This window comes from Pinus tabuliformis, chromosome 4_1 (assembly GCF_031772625.1).
Source record: "Pinus tabuliformis cultivar Carrire ecotype Pingquan chromosome 4_1, CPIR1, whole genome shotgun sequence".
NCBI lineage: Eukaryota > Viridiplantae > Streptophyta > Pinopsida > Pinales > Pinaceae > Pinus > Pinus tabuliformis.
This window is the reverse complement of record NC_142303.1, coordinates 530202479-530219184: the sequence shown is the minus strand read 5'-3', so window position 1 is coordinate 530219184 and position 16706 is coordinate 530202479.

The window sequence follows — 16706 nt, the reverse complement described above, 5'->3', positions numbered from 1 at the left end:
AGCTCTTTAAGAATTTGGTATTTCATGATAGGTCCAAGAACGTTGATATCAGTTATCATCATTTGCGCGACTGTGTGTAGGGGATAATTATGACTCTACAATACATTTAAACTGAGGAGCATGATGTTGACATCTTGAAAAAGACATTGTCAAGAGGTAAATTCGAATTCCACAGGTGCAGGATAGTGGTGGTGATTTTCTTGCTAAGAGGGAGTGTTGAAAAAATGTAGCAAGAAAGGATCAATTTGACATTAGCCTCAATCAAATTGAATAAATCGAATTTCCAAATCAACGGGACAACTTGGATTCAATTAACTAATGTGACATGGATCTTGTCACCCAGTTAGCTCAATAAATTCGAATTAGAGGGCTCGGAGTTCATTTATGCATGTGTGATTGCTAAATTTTAGTAATCCAGTTCAATTATTTTTAGTTGTATTTAGTTAATTGACCTCTAACTATTGTTAGAGTCAATTGAAGGTCAGTTTTGAAGTGGTACATAAATCTAACTCAACGATCTGTTAGTTAACTGATCAATCGGCCTAAAATAGCTAGTGCATGCAAATAATTCAAGTTCTTTAGCTGAAGTGGAAATGACAAGGCAGTGTAATATCAATTGTAGACTAGTCTTGAATGTACATGTGTTGCATGTAATCAATGATCAATCCTTGGGAATTGCGCAATCAATTTGGAAGAAATTCCTAAAGAATAGGGGCTAATTTCCTTTGGATTTGCACAAGGAAATAGGAGGCTAGAAGAGCTGATATTTGGCTAAGTGTCGGCCAAAGTTGTTAATTGAGCAAAGAGAACAATTATTCTTTTGCAAGTTGAGATCAAAGCTAGAGCTAACAATTGTAATAAATTATCTATTCATATAATTAATGCAAAGAGGCTTGAGGGGTTTTTCTCAATTGGGTTCCCCTATAAATCACTATGTATTTTTGGTTTTTCTTATTGCATGTCTATGCATGTTGTTCTAAATTCTGAATTTCTTTCTGCAGATCAGTAGAGTAGAATTGCGTCTCTTGATTTTAGATTAAATTTATTGAGCAGTTGCAATTGTATTAAATTTATACATCAAATATCCCAGATCACAAGTAATGAGCTAGACTATTACTTATGGAAGAATAATGAAGTGGAGAGTCACACAAATAAGTATTAAGTTGAAATTTCATATGTTTAAATGCATGTTATTATGTGGAAATTGATATTTCCTATTGAAAATATTAAATGTCTGTATATGAAAATGGTCATAACACATATATGTTGTTGGTTTTATGATGAAGGCATTTAATGGAATAACATAAGTTTGGAAGTGACTAGACAAGAAATACAAATACCATTGTTGAAATTGTAGGAAAGGAGAAGAACAAGAAAATGATGCTAATGTGAAAGAGCAAGGAAGTTGGTACAATTGAAAGGGAGCAATATACATACTACTACAGTGAACAAAGGCACATGAGATGGTGTAATTCTATTAACGATGACACCTAAGTTGGTGAGGACATTGAGGATGATGTTCCTTTAAGGTGGAAGGGATTGTAACACCCCAGTCATTTATCCCCATTGATATTGTACTTAGTTATGTTAATAATTCCCGTAAAGGCAAGTTACTAAATGTAAATGGGTCAAAGGCCTTGAAAAATTGCATTATATATTTATTAATATATTGCTAAATTTGAATAAGGGTGGGAAAGAAACACAAATCATGATGCCTAGTAAGGGAGCTTGCTTATAGGGAAAGCTATAAGTGAGGATTGGGAAGTTTCCTATCTTCCTGAATTAATGTTTTGATTTTCCTAATTTGGTAGTTGAGGTACCAAAACTACCGACAATGATGAGGAATGGGGGTAGTGGCACCAAACTGCGCTAAGGGTAGGGGTTACATACCCCCTTTCTAGATAATTCCATTGCCCACGTAACCTAGGGAAGGTACCTAAATTCTAGGAGGTGGACAATGTACAAGTGGGGGAGAGAGAGTTAGATGTGTGTATAGAGAATGCAAGGTGGAGAGGAGAAAAAACATGAGAGTGCCTAACTTAGTGATACTAAACAATAGGAAACCAAAGATAGTGAATCCTCTAAGAACACAGTAAACCATGTGAAGTGAACGTTAGTTTCATCAATTCAGCGATGTTGAAGCCTTCATTCTGAGAGAGGGCCTATAAGCATTGCTTGGATTTTGTGATTGGGGAAGCACAAACAATGAAAGAAGAAAGTTTCAATGGACTATAGATTTAGTGAAGGGCTCCCTCTGAACTGTACTAGCCTTGATTATCCATAGGCCTTGCATATTAACAAGCCTGATTTGACCTTACCTTGAATGTTAGCTAGCCCCAAATCAACGATCAGAAGGTTAAGCACTGATTTATTCTCTATGTATGAAGGAGAGTGGCCTTCATACCATCCACCTTGTTTGAATCTTGGGAATCCTGAGTGAAGCTTCCATTAAGGAATTGGATTTGGCATGGGGGTGGGCAACTACAAGAAATATTGTAGTGTAGCTAAACCTATGGTAGGGTAGAACATGACTCATCCTTCTTCAACTTCTAGTAAGTTCAAGTGGAACAAATAAGTGTACTTCTTCATTGTAAATGAAACGTAAACTTTGTTCAATGCTTCATGTCTATATATACTATGCTGGAATTCATTGTGTATGTATGCATTGGTGGGCATAACATTATTCTATTGCCATATTGAACATGTATGATCAATATGCCAGGTAGCTGTCATGGTTTGCTTCAATGTTGATATCCATCCCTTTATGAATATGAATGCTATATGCCATGGAAGCCTTTCTCTAATATTAATTATGGCCTCTATGTGTTGTATGTTCATAAACAAAATGTCTAGCTCTATTGTAATGGATATATATAGATACACATATATTTCTTGCTCATGATAATTTAATGTGTATACTAACATTGTGAAGTAACGCTTGTATGTTGGTGGGAGCTAAAGGTTCCATAGGCTGCTAGAGATTTGTCGACATTACGGTCTCACTATTGTATAAGTGAGGGTAAATTTGAGGCTTGCTTGGTTTAAGACATAGAAAACAATTTTGGCCTTGGAAGAGGATGAAGAGATCAAAAGTGGAATTGCATAAAAAATCCCTAGTTATCCTTATAAATTTGGATTTTAGGATCCCAAACCTTAGCCCTTGGATATATGGCTCGAAGTGATCCATGACGAAGAGCTAAGCAAATGGGGTAATCCTATTTGATTGTTTGCACTAGATGTATTGATTTTAGTGTAGATGATGATTTCTGATTTGATGCAACAAGATGTATGATGTACATTAATTTCAAAGTAATTAGATTAATAGTGTCAATTGATTTCTGTGTAAGAACATCTCTACCTCCTCCATCTATATCTCTATCTCCCATTGTCTCTCCTTCTCTATCTCTCTATCTCAGCCCCTAAACATACACACTCTCCCTCCCTACTTTCCCCTCCCCTTCCCCCTCCCCCTCTCTCTCCCTTTCCTCTCCCCTTCTCTCTCCCCCTTCTCTCTCTCTCTCTAACACTTCTGTCTCCATATCCATATCTCTTCCTCCCTCCCTGTCTTTGCCTCTCTCTTTTTACCTCTCTCCCCATCTATATCTCTATCTCCCTTTGTCTCTCCTTCCCTCCCCCAAAACATACACTCTCTCTCTTAGTGTAAGCACATAAAAATTATTCAACCATAAATACGATACTTGAATTTGCATTCTAAATAAAGTGTTTCCTTACTTGAACTTATAATTGGGTACATTCTTATTATTCTCATTTTCCATCATTCAACATTGTTAACACAGTAATAGAAAATAACTACCATTGAAAATTATTTGGGGTTTAACACTCCATAAGTCACAATGATTGACTTTGGAGAAAACTACTATTAATATTAGAGAGCAACAGAGACAAGGTATGTTGTTTACTACAATAGCTCGAGTTAAATATTTGAATGGTCTATGATTCCAACTACTCTTTTCATATGATCGATATGAGAAAATGGAAAAAAATAGTTTCAGATTGATTGCAATGAAGATTGTTTGTAATTGACTATATTCTTAGTATTCACATTTTCTATCTATAAAAATTGTTAGATTGACACTTTGCAGTCAAAATTTGTATTTCATCATTCAAGTTACTAATAGTCTCTCTCATCTCAACAAACTGAGGTAACTAAGAAAATTTTAAATTAAATTGACCAAATTAATCTTAGACATATTTAACATATTTAAAATTATCAAAATAATTAGATGTTCAACAAATTTTGTATGACCGCACACGACTGAAACCAACCTAGATCCATCTTAACACGGGATCTATCAAGCTCCGAGAGGGATCAAATCTCTTGAAATGCAAACCTTTGCTCAAGTTTTACACTCAAAAAATAAGTTTGCACCTTGAGAGATTTGATCCCTCTCTGCGCTTGATAGATCCAGTATTAAGATAGATCTAAGATGATATAATTAAAATCATTACTTTTATTTCACAAATAATTAAATTTAGTTTAAAAATAATGATAATTATACCAATGCTGTCCACATTTATTTTAATTTTTAAGATGAAATAATAAAATAAATTAACTATTATATAATTAAAATCATTACTTTTATTTCACAAATAATTAATTTTAGTTTAAAGGTAATGATAATTATACCAACGCCATCCAAATTTACCATGTTCAGGATAATGATAATTAAACCAACACCATCCAAATTTACACGTGATAAGGAGAAAGGAATTTTAAAAATAAATTGGATGAGGGAAAAACCAACGATGATCCTAAAGAATAATCAGTGAAATTTATATGGTTTACAGGGCTTTAAGAATGTAAAATACTAATCACAATTTTGTAATATTTTATTTATGTATCATTTTAGGTATTTATTAGGTTTTAATGTTTCTATTTTTATATATTTAGTATATATGAAGTTGTAGTTTATTTATTTTATGTTTTGGAAAGTTTTTCACTTTACTTTTTAATTTAAATTGTTTAGAATTTTATCGAGATTTTTTTAATCACAAGTTTGAGTTGTAAATTTTTCACAATCTAAATGTTTTTTGGGTTTTTCAAAATGCCGAACTTATATATGCAATCTCCATCCTAGGTTAAACTATGAATTTATAATATGTGTCTTATGAACTATTACATATATCTAGGAAGGTTGCTAGTTCTCATCTTAAAAAAAAAAAAAAAAAAAATTCATCAAATTTCCACCAAAAATTCAAAACATAACATATTTAAACACTATATATATTTATATATTTCCACATTTCCACATTTATTGATTATTTATAATTATAATATAATCTAGTTGGTTAAAAAAATATAAATTTTATATTAAAAAAAATTTTTTTTTATAAGACTAGAATATAATTTTACAATTTAATCTAAGTACTAAAATACTTAGATTTAACATTAATATTATATTATATGGAAATTAAATTTATTGAATATATATATTTTTAAGTCTTATTCTATTTTTTTGCAAAATGAAATTAATTATTTATGGAAGATAAGTAATGAATTTAATTATATAATTGTTAAGATATTATTATTGAGCAAGATTATAGTAGTCGATTTGCAGTTTGACTATTATTAGTTTAGCTTTGATTTATGCAAAATTTAATGTTATACTTTCGAAATAAATACATTTTTTTGTTTGTTATAATTTAATGTTTTGAAGTAGGGCAATAGTGAGAGCGAGAGCGTCGAGTAGGCATCCAACCAGCGGATTGCACCGAACAATCGTCCAACCAGAGCCTCTGATAGCGTCCAATCACAGTGAAGGTATCACAGATTATCGTATGAATGTGGATGTTTATACCATAGTGACACGTCTCAGCCTTACCAACTGTCCATCAACGAGCTTCATGCTTGCATGATGTCTTATGTTCTGCCCCCCGTCCAGTGACATGCAGGCCCATCAGGGTATCCTTCCTTCTCTGGCTGTGCTGTTTTGTGAACCTGAGCACGGTTTGTATTCCTCCAGCTTTGCGTGTCTCTACGTGGGGGTGGTTTGTCATCTGTTCTATGCATACTGCTCTCCGTTGGCCGCACTGTATCTGTTCTTCCTTTTAGAAGACTTTGGTGTTATTCTCGGCTTATCTTTCCGGAAATCTCTTTTGCTCAATTCCCTGTCCTGATTATCATTGTACATTGATATAACCTCTGTTTTATCTGTGTTGCCCTGACCCATCAAATATTGTTATTCTCTGACTATGCTCACGGTAAAAGGTGGCAGACTGTGCATGTGGCGTCCTGCGGTGCTCTTGCTCTCGATGGCAGCTCTGGGATAAGGTTAGTATTTTTTTGGTCGAATTTCTTAACAGTCTGTTATTTTCCTTGTCATTTCTGAAATGGTTTTGGTCTTAGCAGTGTTAGGATAAAAATCGACTGTTTTCATTTCACAGTAGCCATAAGGAACTTGATAAAGGATGTCTCTGTGATGGTGCTACCATCATACTTTTTATTGTTGAAAGAGCTTGCTATATTTTGTAGCCATCTCTGTTGCTCCATTTCCATAGGTTTTATTTAAAGTTTTAGACCTCTGGAGTGACCTCTGTGTTAGCTCTTCTTTCTTACTTACCGGTTAAAAGGTCAGTATTTCTTTCCTTTATCAGGTTTTGGTAAATCATCTGTGTATGTCTTTCTCTCTTTTACCGAGCTCAAATTTCTGGTCTTTTTTCCTTATTTGGATCTAGGATCCTATAGTCAATTTGAAGCACTATTTTGTTATATCGAAGCCCTGCTTAGATTTTAGCCTAAAGATAGGGCCCTGGTGGTGTAAGTGAAAACATTTTTATTGTTGTTGTATCATCTTTCTGAGCCACTCTTGATTCCCCCTGAACGCTCCTCATTCCTCTCTCGACCCCCCTGGTTTTTCCAATACCGGATTTTCTAGGATGATTACCCCTTTCTGTTCACCGAAATAGTCATGATGTAAGATGGAGCGGGATTGTAATTCCTTCTCCTTAAATGGGTTTCATCGTTATTGAAGTTTCCTTGTCCTTTCTACTGATTTAAAAGTCAAATCCTTCTTTTTTGATGTTAGTAGTGGAGCTTTTCGAGAAGGCCATGCTTCAGTATGTCCGGGTTTTTTTCTGCAGATCCCTAGATTTTGTTAGAATTTGAATTTTTCCATAGGTCGTCATACCCATATATTACCTGGAGGTTTATTTTCCGTATTTTTCGCACATTCGGTCGCTCTGTCGCTCCTTTTTTTAGTATTGACCATTCAGCTCTCTGAATCCCGGCCTGTACTTTCCATTGATAACCTGGAGGTTTCCTTTCCGTTCTATTTGACTCTTTTGGCCCTACTGTCTCTTCCTCATTTAGTATAGTCAATACTCATCGACTCGATGGAGGCTTTCTCTGACGTGTCTATCGCGTCAGCCATGGTGCGGGCCACCATGGAAGCGGAGGAGAAATTTGGCAGACCGGCCACCAAAGTTGATTGGCAATCTTCCCTGACTGATATTTTAATTCCCCATTCTCTGATTTCGTACCATGACCAAAAAGGTGGCGGATCTAGTATCCCGCCGCGCAGAAGGAACCAGTGCCCTTCAAAGTCCTCTCCCCCCCCTCGCGGCCATTAATCTGGATAGCTCCTTTCTATTGGACAGGATAGCCAGCCTTCAAAACCGTGCCCTAGTAGGTTGTTGGCACTTCCCAGCTATGGAGGATGGCTAGATGAGATCTTGGATAGGATCTAAATGGAACTCTCTTTTGGGGTATATCCCGACCATTGTCAGGCTTATGAACAACTGGTACAGTTTCCACTTTCTAAGTGATCGTGATCTGGAAGTAATCCTAGCCCTCCCTTGGGTACATGATAAAAGTTTTCTTGCTCTGCATAAATGGTACATTGGCTTCAACCCTCTGCGAAGTACCCCATCGAACAACTTTATCTGGGTGAAACTTCAGGGTCTGCCCATTGAACTGTGGACTAAGGAGACTTTATCTGATATAGGCAACGCCATCAGGAGATTTATCTTCGTTGATCCTAAATGTCTCGGGGCAAAGGACAAAAGAGTCGCTTGGATTTTAATCGAGAAGGAATATAGAGGAGGCTTCCCTGAGCATATTGACCTAACATGGGGTGAGTCTAACATTCAATTGAGATTGGATTACTGGGGAGTACCATTTTGATGCTCCGTTTGTCATAAAACAGGTCATTTAAAAATGAATTGTCCTCGTCGTCCAGGTGGAAGACAAATGGGGAGGGATCATTATATTAAACCTTCTGTCAACCTTTCGGGAATGGGAGGGGAAGATCAAAGGGGGAATAGAAGCCATGGCTTTGGCGGGGATCCCGATCTTGGGAGTACCCGCCACTCCCCCCCTTGGGGGTCTTCTCCAGGTAGATCGTCAAGCTTGTCACTGAAGAGGACACATTCATTAGAGCTCTGCTGCCGGAATCTCAGTCCATTAAAGGTGAATACGACCATGCACAGATCATCATATAAGTTGTGATCCCTGGAATCGATAAGTCATTCTCCTTCTAAAAGACGGATGACTTTCTCAGCCAACCCTATGCCCCCTGAACCATTTCCGGACAAAGTTTTACCTTCTCCATCACCTATTCCCCATCCTTTCCTGGATATCCCATCCGCTTCTCACATCAATTATATTTCATCATCACCTCCATCTCCTGGAAAACCCAAAGTTGCGCCACAGGGGAACGCAATGCCTCCTCCCCTCTCGACACCCCCCAATCTAATCAAAGCCATCATTGATTTAAAAGGAAAGGCTCCATGTCTCTCTGTCACTCCCTTGAACTCTCCCGCATCTTCTCCTACGAATTCCTTCGATTGTGATCAAGATCTTATTTTAAAGAGAGAATCCCTCAATCTTCATCCTCTCACTATTCACAAACCTCAAAAGTCTCCCTCTCCTTCAATCAACCCTACCTCGGCAGGGAATACCACTATAAGAAGAAAGCAGAACAAGAGAAGCAGACACTTCCGTGGCAGAAAGGGAAGGCCAGATTTGAACAAACAAGATCTCTCACTGGTCGACATTCCTACCATTGATCTCGCTGCAAAGGGGCTACTTAGAGAAAGCAAGCCTGGGGATATGACCAAATGATCAATATTCTCTCCATGAATATTAGGGGTCTAGGAGTAGACCCTAAATTTTTGGCTCTAAAGGACCTTTTTAAGTCATCAAATTCAAAGATTCTGCTAATTCAAGAGACTATGCATGGTTGCCAGGAAACCATATCTTATTTCAGACGTATGTTTCCCACCTGGCACATGGCTACGACGGGTGCTATTGGACTATCCGGAGGCCTTGTAGTGTTGTGGGATCCGGTTTGGATTTTGGCAGTGGCCTTCAAGTGTTTTGCTAGAATTCTTCTTCATGCCTATATTAGGGGCGCCCCTGGGCCGATCCACATACTAAATGTCTATGCCCCGTATAAGCAACGCTTTCCCTTCTGGGATCGTTTTCTGTCCTCGGAGATCTTGGATATGGATTCTCTGCTGATTGGGGGGGATTTAAATTGCACTTTGAGTAATGATGAGATTTGGGGAAGGGGTAGGAAAAATGATCAGGTGGGAGGTATGATCAGAGATGCTATCCTCCAACACAATTTTGTTGATGTTTATCCTTCCATGATGGGCCCTACTTGGGATATTAGGAGATCACAAGATGCATACCTTGCTAAGAGACTTGACCAATTCCTTATTCATGACAGGTTGATTGATTGCTTGGGGATTCCCTCTTTGAGGATTATTCCGAGCTTCATCTTGAACCATAGACCTATCTCCATTCAATGGAATCACCGGGGCCACAGGAATGGCTTCTATTCAAGTTCAACAGAGTTTGGTTATAGTATGCACAGTTTAATAAACTTATTCAGGATATTTGGCTATCTTCTTCCTCTGAAGACTGATCTTGGCATACCCAAACCTTCTTGGATCGCTTGTCTACCCTCAGAAAATGTGTAAAAAGCTGCCAGCGGGAAAAGGTGATTTCTAATAGGGCAGCTCTCAAGGAGATAAATTGTAAACTTGAAAGTTTATCGTTAAATCTGAATGCAAACAATGTGTCTCTGGATATGAGAGCTCATATAAAGGAATTGGAGAGAAAAAAGCAAAACATTCTAGCTATTGAAGAGGCTACCTAGAGATTGAAGAGCAGAGCAACCTGGCTGAAAGAGGGTGATAGAAATACAAAATTTTTCCACAGATATGAAAACAAAAGATGGGAAATAAATTCGATTTGGGAGATAAAAAATGAGGGAATCTCGGTGGTGTCACAGGAAGAAATCACAAAGGAGGCAGTAAATTATTTTCAGAAAGCATACAGTAGGAATAGAGGCAGCGAATTCGAAGACATCTTGTGGGGCATAGAACCCTATCCACTAATGTTTGATGAGGCGCAGAATGAGCTACTATTTGCCAAGGTCACTGAGGAGGAATTCATGACGATCATGAAATCTTTTAAAAAGGACAAAAGTCTGGGCCCTGATGGATGGACAATTGATTTTTTCATACACTTTTATGACCTGTTTAAGTCAGACATTCTGGAAATGGTGGAGGAGGCCAGGATAAAAGGCAACATCAATCATATTATATCCTCCATTTTTATTGCGCTAATTCCAAAAAATAGGTTTTCTCACACCTTCTCGGATTACAGACCCATATCTCTTTGTAATACCCTCTATAAGATAATCTCCAAACTCATTGCTGACAGGATGAGAAATATTTTATCAACCCATTTGTCCCAAGAGCAGCATGGTTTCCTTAAGGGTAGGAACATTCTGGAGGCTGTTGCTCTTACTCAGGAATGCCTCCACTCCATGCACAAAAAAAATCTGAAGCAACTATATTGAAATTAGATCTCAAGAAAGCATATGACTGCATCGACTGGGGTTTCTTAAGGTGTCTCCTTACCAAAATTGGCCTCAATAACAATTGCTCTAATTGGATAATGGCCTGAATTGAAAATGTAAACTTTGTTGTTCTTATTAATGGTACCCCTTCTTCTTTCTTTCCTACCACCAGAGGCCTGAGGCAGGGGTGTTCACTGTCCCTTCTCCTTTTTATTCTGGTCATGGACTCCTTAAGTCTTCATATAAAAAGGGCCATCAGAGAAAAGAGATGTCGCCCTCTGGCAATCAGCGGAGATATTTCTATTACACACAACTTGTTTGTTGATGACATCCTACTTTCAGCGATGCTTTGTCGGGCCACATGGACCTGTCTTCATGTCATATTGGGAAAGTTCCAAAGAGCTACGAGGATGTGTATAAATGACAACACGTCATCTTTCCATCTGGAGGATGTTAATGCAGAACTTATTATTCATCTAGTGCAACTCTTCAATATAAAAGCAAAACCACTTAAAGATGGCTTGAAATACCTGGGATTTCATTTAAAACCTGCGGCCTACACATTAGCAGACTGGATGTGGATCCATGACCAATGCTTCATGAGAATTGTTGGATGGGAATTTAAATGTCTTTCTATGGCTGGGAGGGCGATTCTAACACAAGCAGTTCTGGTCCAATTAATGGTCTATTGGGCCCATTTATTTTACATTCCTGTAAATATAATTAACAAACTAAACAGATTAACTGCAAATTTTATCTGGGGGGGATCAAAGAGAGAAGAAGATTCCACCTGACTAAACTCTCAAATTTGACTCGTCCAAAGAAGATGGGGGGATGGGGAATCATGGACCTCCAAAAGTTTGGCATAGCTCTTCTCTGCAAATCTTTATGGAAAGGAGTTTTAGGGGACTGTCTTTGGAGCAATGCCATCAAATCAAAATATATGGATAGCAGAGACATATCCTACTGGTATAGAAAAGGGACAATAGGAACTCCCCAGGGATCAGCCATATGGAGGAGCTTTCGAAAAATTGAACAATTTTTTCTTCAAAATCTGGTATGGAGTTTTCAAACAGGGAAAAATATCATTATTGGACTTGATCCCATTGCGGGAGGAGATGAGGAAATTTCCTTCCCTCAGCAGCTACTTCAGGTCTTTCAGCAAAAAGGGATCTTCTTTTGGGAGCAAACCATTGATAAATGGCTAGGGTCTCTTCCAATCTGGAAAACGGCCTCGATGTTGGACCTCAATGGTGATCATGCTCTCCAATGGAATCAAATCACTTGATCTATGAGGAACAGGGGCATTTACAGATCTGAGGTGGAGGATAAACTCATCTGGAAGGGGTATAGGGGAAGGTCGAATGTTTATGTCAAAGATATCTATTTAGTACTGCAAAAGGACAATCCCATTCTACAGGATAACATCTTCCCTACTATCTTTTGGAAATCTGGATGTCCCTATAAGATAATCATATTTTCATGGCTTGTTTTCCATAATAAGAACCTCACGTGGGATAACCTTCAAAAAAGAAATTGGAGCGGGCATGCTATCTATCCTATTTGTAAAACTGAAGAAGAAAACAACTTGCACATTTTCCTAAACTGTCTTCAAACACAGGGGCTATGGAAGAATCTGGCAGACCATTTCAGATTCTATTTGGTTTCCTTTCTCTCTCTTAAAGAAGCTTTTGTATGGTGGAGCAATTAGAAATCGGTCTGGAGGCCTATTCCACTATTAACTCTTTGGGCTATCTAGAATTGGAGGAACAAGGCCCTTTTTCAAAACAACAAGGAAAATTTTAACACAGTTTTTTGAATCATTCTCTCCCAGTACTACTCCGGTCAATCCTCCATTTCCCTTCAGAGATTTTAAAAGCTGAAGGCAAAATATCTTGATCAGTCGGGCATACCTTGAGCTTATTTTGATGGGGCGGCTCAAAATGGTATATTTGCTTGTGGAGTCTTTATTATTACAATGGAGAATCAACACATCGACATTTTTTGGAACAATGGAAAAGGGTCTAACAACAAAGCAGAGGCAATGGCATTGGCTGGTCTCCTTATGTTTTGTGACTATCTAAACATTCAGGTTTTGCAAATTTTCGGAGATTCCAAGGTCATTATTGACCATGTAAAGTCAATTCACTCCATAAAAAACCACAATCTTTCGGGGTGGTTGAACAGAATTGACTCTATCTGGAAATCTCGAAAGGACTATACTATCAGCCATATTGATAAAGCAAAAAACAAAGAAGCTGATTCACTGTGAAAAAAAGGACTTTCTTCACCAAATGAATACTGGAAGATGAGCATAACGGTGGGGGACAAATTGCACCAAATTCAGGATTTCATACTGTCGGGTACTTAATCCTCTTTCATCTCTCTTCCATTCTGGTATGTATCAAGTACCCCCTTTTTCTCTTCTGGTAGCTCTTGATTTTCTGATCTTGCATACTTTCATTGATGCTTTATATGTCTCCATATTATTCTGCATATTTTTGATGAGGTTTTAAGTTAAAGGCTTCGTTTTTGTATCTCACTGAATTGGCTTGGTTGCCTATTCGGGATGCACCTATATGTTATCATATCCACTAGATGACGTACTGTTATCTTTTTTTGAATGAATAGCAATCTAGCTTTCTTTGTATTGAAAAAAAAAAAATCAATTTGCAAACACTTGATTGAACAAAAAAATTGATGCCTTATTTCAACTTTTACGCCATGTGTCCCAATCTCACTAATAAAATTTTCTAACTCTGATAAATCGCCAACATTCACAACCGAAATATGTCATCATGCTTTACATTTTGAGAACATTTTTGTGATTCCTTTGTAATTTCTTTTTAGGAAAACTGAGAAAAGAGTGTATGCTTTTTAGGAAAACTGAAGCTTTAAATAATAGATATCAGATGACGAATTAAAATTTTTGTCGCCTGAAAAAGAGGATAGAGTAGCGTGTTCTTGAGAGATGCATAGGAGTAGATTTTGGAAGAATCATAGGCGATGCATTTGAATCTTTTTGTTCGGAGCCAAAGAAAATCAATAGCAAGGCTAAACAAACAACGAAGGCACATGTATCCAAAAACCGTCTATATGTATTTAGAAATTAAGGTATCATGCCTCGTGATCTTGTTCAATGCACTCCCAGTGAAGATCATAATTCATATCCATTGAGTTGACCCAAGGCAAGGAATTACATTCCATCACCTATATATATTATGTATAAATTTCAAATATCATAAGTTCTTTGAAACTTATGAAACTTCCAATAATTATAATTTGTGCATATTTCAATGACATGACACTCTTTTTCATTGAAAATTCAATCTTGACTATAGAATGTAAATTGGAAGTGGAAATGGCTTTTTTTTTTGCGTACTACAATGGAAACCGAGAACTATAATCGATAACTAAATGTAGGTTTTAAGTGAACGATAGTCTATGTAATTTTTTTATTTTTTGCACAACAAAATCTAAATGCAAATTTATGAGTTATGTAATTCTCTTGATGGTCACATGATTTCTTTATGCAAAGTTTTTGTACAAGAATATTAAAGATTGGATTGCTTGACAATGGAAACAACACAACAAAATAAATTCTAATGTTCCTAAAAGTATCATATTTGACAATTTTTGTTTTACTTTGCCATATATATATATAGTTAATCGGCAGGGACTGCACTGCATTCAACAACACTTGTTTAGATATATAATTTGGTCAATTGAAGTTATCTAGAGTGGTGTGGCAAAATGGTTGTTATCTTAAATTAAATATTAATAATTTTTTATTGTTATCTTAAATTAAATAATAATAATTATTGAAATAATAATTTTTTATGTTCCAAGCCATAGCTCGAGTGGTTGGGAGACGAGTTTCTCATCTCACACACATAAGGGAGCTTCATACACCAATTTAGAGTCTAACTTGGTCGTGACCTTAAATTAAATAATTAATTTTATTGAAATAATAATTTTTTATGTCCCACGCTAGTTATTCGAGTAGTTGAGAGCACAATATATTCATACTTGACTTGTTGATCTTGGGCCTTGCCTAGATTACTCCATATTATCCATTCACTATAATTACAAAAATAGAGTAGTTGAGAGCGCCATATATTCATACTTGACTTCTTGATCTTGGGCCTTGCCTAGATTACTCCATATTATCCATTCACTATAATTACAAAAATAATAATAACTTACCAATTCACTCCGAGTAAATATCCTAAATCTTAAAAAAATAAATAAATTGATATTTAATCTTTTAAATGAAATAAAATTTATTTATTTATTAAAAAAAAAACAACGCCCCATCCTTCGGTGCCTTGATGGGGCCCACCTTGACTAAGGGGTCCAACCTTTCTCTTCCTTCCGACAGTGATCTTCGATCTTTGTGGGGGTTATTTTTTTTTAAATTGTATCCAAGGTGAGCCTAAGGGGGCCAGGGCATTTTTAAATGTACTCCTAAATCTTAAAAAAAACATGAAATTTAATTTCTTTAATAAAATAAATCGAAATTTAAATTTTAAATAAAAATTAAAAATTAAAAATTTTAAAATAAACTTAAAAAACATTAAATAAATTTTTGACTTAGAAAGCAACGTTCAAATTAATAATAAGTTGATATCACCTTTGTACGAATTGGCATTTATTTTCATGGCCCATTTTAAAGGTTTCACACATGTAATATAAAAATCCAATTATTTAAATATTCAAAAAATTGCAACACAGTGATTCATTCAACATTAAAAGGCCTGTCAATTGATAGGGCGAAGAAATGATACATCCCTACCCCACTTTCATTGGTGTTTCCAACCCCTTCTCATCCATGCATGCAATAAACGTGTCTCACGTCGATTCTTTTTGCATATTAGTGTGACAACAATGGGCCCGCCTTATTCCTTTGCATATCATCCATGAATTCACTCAATGTTGGCTTGGTAAAGAGGTATATTTGTAATGTTCTAAAGATGTCCCATGTAACATTGCCTAAGGTTTTGCAATGAGATATGGGGTTCACTTTGGAGAAATTCTCTAAGCAAATACTCCTCGTCAAAAGGGAAAACTACACTAGACTAGTTACATCTTCACTATATGTCAACATCATATAAGGCCAATGATCAAGCCTTCCTCCTTTCCTTCCCAAAATCATAATGACATAGCATGTAACCTATTTTTAACAATAAAAGTATATTCTTTTCATTCTTTTTAAAAGTATTTAGACTATAAAATTAGGAGGTAGTTAATCTAGTTTAGTTTATAGTTTATTTTTTTTTGTAAAATTAGCTTTAGGCGCTATTACGTTGGGTTGGGGCAACGCCTTAGGATTCTTTTTTGGAGGACTTAAGGATGGTTGAGCAAACCCGAGGATGGGGTGTGCCCACCCTTGGTTTTACACATGGTTTACGTACGATGATTTTGCCCATGGTATTTTGTAGATCCGGTCAAGACGGTTATGTTATAATCCAGGATTAATAGATTGGAGGTTTATAAATGCTTCAAAATGTATACATGTATTATAACATTGTAAGGAATATAATGAAAAATTAATCTAGTTTTCTTGGTTTTGGGTTTGAGGATAAAAACCTCTATGTATATTCTTTGTTCTCACCATTGTTTATTTTTTATTTTTTTTAAGAAATCGTTTACCAGTAATTTTTGTACAGGGTTAAAACCTTCAATAGTCAGTTATATATTTATTTTTCATGTGTTCTCCAAATGGTCTAATTTGGATTGTTATATATAATTTCAGGATTAGATTTTAGCTTTTTAGTTCTAGGTTATATGTTTAATCATTCAAAATAAATTAATTGTAGGTTTATGTATTTAATTTTTCAAATTAAAATACTTTGTAAATGTATTATAATGTAT